This window comes from Onychomys torridus, chromosome 7 (genome assembly GCF_903995425.1).
Source record: "Onychomys torridus chromosome 7, mOncTor1.1, whole genome shotgun sequence".
NCBI lineage: Eukaryota > Metazoa > Chordata > Mammalia > Rodentia > Cricetidae > Onychomys > Onychomys torridus.
This window is the reverse complement of record NC_050449.1, coordinates 52,607,712-52,616,532: the sequence shown is the minus strand read 5'-3', so window position 1 is coordinate 52,616,532 and position 8,821 is coordinate 52,607,712. Positions and strand designations below refer to the sequence as shown.

Below are 8,821 nucleotides of genomic sequence, written 5' to 3'. Positions count from 1 at the left end.
GGAGTGTGCCTGTGACCTGAGATGGCCTCTCTCAAAAGTGGACAAAGTCCTAGGGGTAGTATTAGAGCCCTCAAAGGGCCATGAAGGTCTACACTAGTAACCATCCTTCTCCTGGAGCTGTTCTGGGTTCCAGGTCTTTCTGGCCAGCATTAAGCGTGGCTCAGCATCCTTCAGTCAGGGTACATGGCTATCACTAGGTGCCAATCCTGAGTCACTCTCTTTACCCTCCAATCTTGGCTGCCTTTACACAAGAGCCCTCTGGGGGACTTGGATTTCATTTAGAGGGTAACAATAACAATGAGTCTTTTTGCATATACAGTCTAATTTAACTTTCATAAAGGTGAGAGGAGTTTTTATCTATAGTTCACAACGGAGGAAACTGACGCTTAACTCCGTAAAATGGCCTGCTAGGATGCAACCTCCGGTTGGTCTGTCTGCAGAGACTGCGTTTCTAATGTTTGTTGACAGACCATTCCACTTATCCAGAACATCGCTAAAATGCTACGGGACATGTTTCAGAGCCCGCCAGACTTAGACTATCTTCCCTGGAGCCAGGGTGAGCCCTGAGAGACTGGCCAAGGCTTTACTTGCTGCCAAATTTAGCAAGAAAAAAAATTAAAAAATGAAATAAAATAAATGACTAAAAGCATAATCCGTACTGTTTCCCATTCGGTCAGAGCTGAATAGCTCTCCTTAAAAAGAACAGAGTCCTGACCCCTCCCATTCCTCTTCCCATGACAGACCCCATGGGCTGCACACAGTCTGTCTACGACTTCCTTTGCCTCACTTGGTGCACTTAAAACCACTTATGGCGCAAAAGAACAAATGTCAGAATTCTTTAACAAAAGGTCTCTAACCGAGGGATTGGTGGGTGGACCCAATTCTCCAATGTGTTACATAAAAGAGCACTGTGACTTGGTCTACCTTTCTTAAGAACAGGCACCGTCTTCTAATACTGCCCTTTCTGCTAAGCAGGGAAAGAACACTAGAGACCAGCACTGGGTGTCTCAACTCCAGGTGGGGATTCTACAGCATGCTTCCCTAGTTCCACTGGCATGTGTGGATCAAGCCCCAAGTGAATGCCCCTGGAACAGCCAATCTAGACTGGTTGTAGAATGGGTTGTTGCTTACACCAAATCCCATCCTGAAGAAAGGTGGATGGATTGAATGGGTCACCAGGTGGGCCCCGCAGAGCCTGCTTCCTGTTGACATCAAGCAGGTAGCAAATCCCCGGCCACTAGAGAGGCAGACAGACAAATACTCACATTTGTTCTGTTCACTTCCAGAAGTTGTTTACTCAGAGTGTCTGCAGTGGGGTGGGGTTGCTCCAAGTGAACAGGGACACAGTCTCCTAGCTGGTGCCTGCCAGTCTCCATGATTGGCATGGGATGGGAATGGAGGAAAAGCTGGAGAAAACTACATTTGGCTTAAGCACAGATATAAACATCCACAGTGATCTGAACTCAGGACATGATGTCCAGAAGCAGCAAATTGTTCTGTCACCCTCTATGAATCTACCAACAGAAGTTATGAAGTTTTACCCCATTACTTAATGAGATGAACTTTTTTTCCCTTCATTATAAAGCTTTTTTTTTTTTTTTTTTTTTTTAAATAGTAAGATCCAGGGTTAATTTTTATAGTCATGGCTGGCCCTTCTGCCTCTGGCACACTTGAACTTCCAGCCCTTGGATGGAACACAGGGTTTGGTGTGGCTGTGTGGGGTTCCTGGGGCCTTGCCAAAATGCTGGTACACCTCTCTGCCCTTCCAAGGACCAGACAGGAACATGGTGCCACAGCCCTTGGGAGACTCCAGGGCCAGCTGGTTGAAGATGTATCTTACTCCCAGGATGCGACTTTGGGCCCAGCTGCTCATGCACAGTCTACACACCTTCAGCTTAGGCACTTCCAGAATCCACACATCATCTGTGACAGTCCCCACAAGCACAGTTGATTTTTTTCTCTAGGCCAGGAATCTTCATCTTTTGGATCATCTGGAACAGGAACAGAGGTGGCTGGTTAGTGCAACTCCTAAATAACCTTTCAGCACAACCTGATTGAAGGTGGAGTTGGTTTGTTTGGCCAGAAACCTCTACAGCCTGACTAACAGCTGCAGGTAGACATCCAGGCCCTTGGGCTCCTTGTGTCAAGACTTTCAGTCCTTGTGGAGAGTGTCAACACCCATGATGGTACCTCCTGTAGGTCCAGAACTGAACTGAACTTTCTGAACAGGCTCACCCAAATACCTAAACCAAGTACCCCTAAAACTACATTTTGCCAAAGAAATAAGTGGAACTGAACTGCAAGCCAGGGTGGAAACGTGCTCATTTGGTGTACATGTGTGTCTGTGTGTGTGTGTGTGTGTGTGTGTGTGTGTGTGTGTGTGTGTTGCAGTGGTAGGGATGAAACCCAGACCTTCACAAATGTAGGTGAGTGTACTATGCCTGATCCACAACCCCAACCTGGTATGTCTTGAGTATATGCTGGTATGAAATAAAATCTTTAAATGACAATTCTGGAGTAGGAAGATTGCTTGGTCAGTAAAATGTTTGCCTTGAGCTGGGCGGTGGTGGTGTATGCCTTTAATCCCAGCACTCAAGAGGCAGAGGCAGGCAGATCTCTGTGAGTTCGAGACCAGCCTGGTCTACAAGTGAGTTCCAGGAAAGGTTCCCAAGCTACACAGAGAAACCCTGTCTCGAAAAAAACAAAAAACAAACAAACAAAAAACAAATTTGCCTTGCAAGTGTGGGAACCTGAATTTCATCCCTGGAACCTACCTACCTTCCTTCCTTTCTTTCTTCCTTTCTTTCTTTCTTTCTTTCTTCTTCCTTCCTTCCTTCCTTCCTTCCTTCCTTCCTTCCTTCCTTCCTTCCTTCCTTCTTTCTTTCTTTCGTTCTCCTTCCTTCTTTCTTCCCTCCCTCCCTCCCTCTCTCTCTCCCTTTCTTTCTTCTTTCCTTCCTTCCTTCCCCGCCCTCTGGTTGTCTCTGTCTTTCTCTCTCCCTCCTAGCCTCCCTCCCTCCCTCCCAACCTCCCTCCCTTCCTCCTTCTCTCCCTTCCTTTCTTCTTTCCTTCTTCCTTCCTTCCTTTTTTTTTTAAGCCAGGCTTGGGGTTCACACTTGTAATCCCAGTATTTGGGAGATGGAGAAAGACAGAGCCCTGGGCCTTGTTGGCCAGCAAGCCTGGCCTCATGAGTTCCAAGCTAGTGAGAGATCTTGTCTCCAAACAAAAGGAAAATTAGATGGCACTTGAGATGGTCCTTTGGGACACACACACACATACACACACACACACACACACACACACACACACACACACACACACTTGTATGTATAGGAACACATGCACTCACACATATACACAATAACAATTATTCCAGGGGTATTTATTGACATACAGAAACGATGCACAGGTCTTCAGAGGACAGCTCCAGGCTTTTGGTGTGTGTATGCTCTTTTGTATGGTGGCCACATCCTAGATCATGAAACAGACTCTGCTTGACTGCAGACACTCTGCGGCTTCTTCTGAGTCAGTCCCACCCTCTAGATGAGAACTGTACTAATTTGTTCAGTGAGCTTTAATTTGCCACTGCCTTTGAACTTCATGCAACTGAAACCAGACCTATGCATTCTCTGGCTTCTGCTTAGTGTAATGTGTTTGATATTAATTTACTTTGCTGATGGTATCAGCAGTGAATTCCATTCTGCTGTTGAATGGTCAACCCCATAGTGTGAAGACAGACAAATCTGTTGATCCATTCACCTGTTGACAGACAATTATTTTCTTTATAGTGTTAGCTTGTTAAGAATAAAACTGGATATGGCCTTTTGTTTGTTCTTGTTATAGTAGGCTTTATGTAAAAAATGCATTGGTTCCTCTATGTTTAATAGGCCTTTATTAGAAACTTGTAGGCAATATGCAGTAAGTTTAAAAATAACTTACAGAAAAGGCAGAATGCCACTAAACTTGCATCTATGAAAAGATTTATTTATTTGTATGAGTTTTTGACTGAATGTATGTATGTGTACCACATATGTGCCTGGTGCCCACAGAGACCAAAAGAAAGTACTGAGTCTCTTGGAACTAGAGTTACAATAATCAGAACCACTACCCCAGCTACAGGATCTGAAACCAAGTCTTCTGCAAAAGAGTAAGTGCTCTTAACCATTCAGCCATCTCTCCAGCCTGAATTCATATATATACATAATTTTTATTTTCGATTATGTGTAAATGTGTGATCTACATGTGGGTATGTGCACACAGTGCAGATTTACCATAGAGGCTGGAGTTTGTAAATCAGAGTGGCCGTCACTGGTGGGGTGAGCTGCGTATGTGGGTGTGAACTGCATATGGGGGTGTGAGTTGCCCTATGTGGGTGGGAGCTGCATATGTGGGTGGGAGCTGCCTTATGTGGGTGTTATAAATCAAATTGGCCCCTTTGCAAGAGCAGTATATGCTCTTAACCACCAAACCATCTCTTAGCTCCTCCCACCATATATTTTTAAAAAAATAGGTCAATTAAGAAAAATCATCCAACATCCAAAATCCTTACAAAGATAAAGTAATTTTATCCTATATAAAATTTACCAACATATTCTTAGGATATATATCTTCAATATCTGGGAACCTTAAGTGAATTCATGGTAGGTGAGTAGGCTACACAAGGCTCTATATAATCTTGTTAGACATACCCGCCCACACTCAGCACTAGCACAGTTCAATTTTTAAACAATGTGGACTTGATGTTTCTTCCTAGGAGATTCACACCAGTGGGGAGTACATGGGTATTGATGCACAGAGGTACATGGCAATCGGGTGCAGGAACAAGTGGGCACTTGATACAGAGCTCCAGGGAGACTGATAATGGGCCAAGAGCTAGTGTGATGCCCAGGGCATTAAAACCCAGTAGAACCACAACAGGGGCCTCTGCACTGGTGTGGATGGAGGAGTGAGAGTCCCCGTGGAGACCAAGGGAGTCACAAGCTTTGGCCCAGCAAGGCTGGGAGCAGTTTGTATAGAGGAGCTGGTGTGTCATTATAGTGAATGAGGAATTGAGACAGAAAGCTGACCCCAGTGATGGTGACCAGAGAGCCACCTTGTTAGTGGGCTGTGCAAGTTAAAACAAAGCACTGCTTCAGTCTGAGCCATGGTCCTGGGTGCAGATATTTCTATTTGCAATGTCAAAATGTGTCCACATACAGGATTCAAGTTAGAAAAAAAAAAGAATTATAGTCATTCCAATGTGTTCACTATCTCTTCTGTCTTGCATACATTTGATACAACCAGCTCCCTGTCACCTTCCAAGTTATTCATAAGGCACCTTCCCAGTCAGGTGACTCTAGATGATGATAGTGAACTGTGCATTTCATAGAAGCCAGGAGAATTTGGGGTGTTTTCATCAGAAAGGAATGATAAACACTTGAGATGTGCTTGCTCAGGTTTTGTACAAGGTACTTCATAAATAAATGTATGCCATTTTTATGGGCTCTTGGGAAAAAATAATTATGAACTTGGACAGAATCTGAACCAAGTCCACAGGAATGCCACCAGACTCCCTTCCAAGGTGACAAGACACTGTGAGAAGTCCTGTCAAGGCATTCTAAATCCACTCCTTGTCCCTGACACACACCCACCTGTGCACAGAGCAGAGCAGGGAGAGAGAGGCCTCACAGGCATCAAGATGCAGGGATTATTATCCACGAACCTGGGGAAAGACAGAAAGCTGAAGAGAGAGAGAGACAGAGAGACAGACAGACAGACAGACAGAGATACAGAGACAGAGACACAGAGACAGAGGGAAGAAATAAGCTAGACTGGTTCCTACTGAGTACAACTAGTTACTGGCAAACACTGCTTTCTTGTTAAAAAAAAAAAAAAACAACTCCGGAGTCCATCTGTTCAGTAATCTCTTCTAGATTTTGGTTGGCACAGGTGGCACTCATCCATCAAACTGTGAATTTCATTTATTAACTCTGATTAAAAATTGGTCTTGTGTGTGTGTGTGAGTGTGTGTGACTGTGTGTGTGAGTATGTGTGTGTGTGAGTGTGCATATGTGTGTGTGAGTGTGTGTGTGTGCGTATGTGTGAGACTATGTGTGCACATGCAAGTAAGTGAATGTGGAGGTCAGAGGTCAGCCTTAGGTGCTGTTCCTCAGAAGCCATCCACCTTGTTTTTTTGAGACAAGGTCCCAAAACAGCTAGGATAGTGAGGCTGTCTCCTAGGGAGTCCCAGAAATCTGCCTGTGTCTGTCTCCAAATCTGCAGCTACTGTAAGCCACCATAAACATAGCTACCACACGTAGCTTACGTGGGTGTGGGGATTGAACTCAGGTCCTCATGACTGCCTGGTGACTATTGTACTGACTGAGCCATTTCCCAGTCCTAGGCCAACGTCTTTCATGTGTGTCCTTTCTGTGCATCTCTCTAGGTTTTCTAGGTTATTTTAAGGGTTTTCTGGGGACCCTGGCTGTCCTCTGGGCAGTCAGCTCTCTGGACAGGGCGAGCTAAGACATTTTAAACACAGTGAGTAATGGACTTCATAGAGCATAGACCTGCTGAGGTCTGGGTAGAAAGCAGTAGGTAAAAATTCATCAGTCTCATGACTTCTTTGGTCATAACACTCATGATAAATAAAAAGTTCTACAATCTCAGTTTAGCTTGGATTTCACTACCATCTAACAAGAAATCTGGAAATCTGTTTAGAGTTAAATCTTTCTCATCGCCTGGGCTTGCTGCCAGCAGGAAGCCTCCAGCAGGGACTAGCATGCATCTGGCTTCTGTTCTTGTAAACCTGGAACTCAGTCCCCCCTGGGGTGGGCTGTGCTACAGGCTGGGAGCAGGGGTCCTTTGACAGGTACTTCTGTAAAAGGACTCCACTCTCTGGGCTTCACACGAGCTGTGAGCTGTTCTTTTCAGCTCTTCCAGACAAGAATGGGAGCCCATTTACTGTGCCCAAGCCTCTTCCTCTACACCCCATCTCTCAAAGAAGGCACGTATCCCCCATTCTTTTCAGAGGACTCCTCCCCCTAAGCCCTCTCCCATCTCTGCTCCTTTGGCCCTTATGGCCTCATTGTGGTTTTAACGGTATTTGAAATCAGTTCAAAGACACTTATGAAATATTTGAACAGTGGCCGTCTGTGGAACGTAACTTTTCTTTTCACATGGCAGCCAAGAGGGAGGCAGAGTGCCATTTGTATGTTCAGCTGAAGTGGCTTTCCACTGTCTGTTCTAACCTTGGCTCTCAGCTTCCTCCATTCAGGCTTGATGGTACTTCTATTACAGTGTGTGTGTGTGTGTGTGTGTGTGTGTGTGTGCGCGCGCACGTGTGTGTGTGTGTGTGTGTGTGTGTGTGTGTGTGTGTGTACATGCACCATGGCACTTATAGAGAGGCCAGAGAGTAGCTTGCAGCGGTTGGCTCTCTCCTTTCACCTTGTGCATCCAGTGACTGAACTCAGGTTGTCAGGGTTGGTGGTGGACTCCTTTACACATTGAGCCATTTTGCCCTTCACAGCTTAATGGCTTTTCTTCTCAATAGAAAGACACACAAAAGCAGGAGTTACAAATCTTTGCATTCTTGCCCCACATTGCATATTTTCCTCAAGGATAGTTTCCCTTCCGTTTGAAACACACACTATAAAGACTAGCAACATGTAAGTCATAATATAATGGTACATAGATTTCAATGCTCACCTTATCATTTCATGTATATGGTGTGTGTGTGTGTGTGTGTGTGTGTGTGTGTGTGTATAAGTTCATTTGTGTGTGAGTACATGTGTCTGTATGGACATGTGCAAGCCTAATGTTGACATCAAATGTCTCCATCAATTTCTCTCCACTTTTAGTCACTAAAGCAGTGTCTCTCACCTTACCCAAATTTGGCTAGTGTCTTTAGCCCCCTTCATTCGAGCATCCCCTGTTTCCACATGCTGAACACTAGAATTACATCACCTGGCATTTAAGCTGGTTCTGGGGGACCCAAACTGCACACTTGTATGGCAAGTACTTTATCCACTGAGTCATCTTCTCAGCCCCTCATTACTATTATTTCCTAATGGTAAAATTAAACAGGATTGGGAAAAGATTGCGATGCATATAATGAAATATTATTCAGCCTTCTAAAAAGTAGAAAAATTTGCAGTATGAAGCAATATGGTAAAATGGCAATTGCTATATATTAAAAAATGGAGTTTATACTAAATAAAAACTGTCCCTGGCTAGTGAAGAGTGCAAAGGAAAAAAATCACTAGTCACAAGTATCTAGAGAGCCGATATGTTTCTTTGTAGTATTTTACTGAGGGATTTGCATGGAATAATTTCACTAGTAAAATAATGTTGCACAGACAGTTCTGAGTCCTAAGTCTTTCCTTTTTATCAGTAAGTTTATAGGTACATATGTATGTGTTTATATTTGTGAGGGTGCATCTGTGCATGTATGTACATGTATGTACATGTAGAGGCCAGAGGACAACCTTGAAGAGCTGTTCTTTGAAGGCAGTCACCCTATATTCAATCTCCTTCTCTCTCTCTCTCTCTCTCTCTCTCTCTCTCTCTCTCTCTCTCTCTCTCTCTCTGTCCTTCTCTCTCTGTGTAGTACATACATGTGTGTGTGCTTGTGTGTGAATCCATGTATGTGCAGAGACCAAAGAAAGATATTGGATGTCCTTTTCTATCACCCTTGGCCTTATTCTTTTGAGATAAGGTCTCTTACCAAACACAGGGATTCTCCTGTCTCTGTCCCCAGTGCTAGGATTACAGAGGCATGTGCCCATATCCACAGTTTTCTGTGAAGGCTGTGGATCAGATCTTAGGCCCTGATGCTTGCATAGGG

At 44.4% G+C, this 8,821-nt stretch overlaps 1 pseudogene; it reads right to left on the bottom strand.

The window, feature by feature from the left end:
- Positions 1-1,627: 1,627 nt before the first annotated feature.
- On the bottom strand, positions 1,628-2,182 carry LOC118587905 (annotated as a pseudogene).
- Between the last annotated feature and the right edge of the window lie 6,639 nt (positions 2,183-8,821).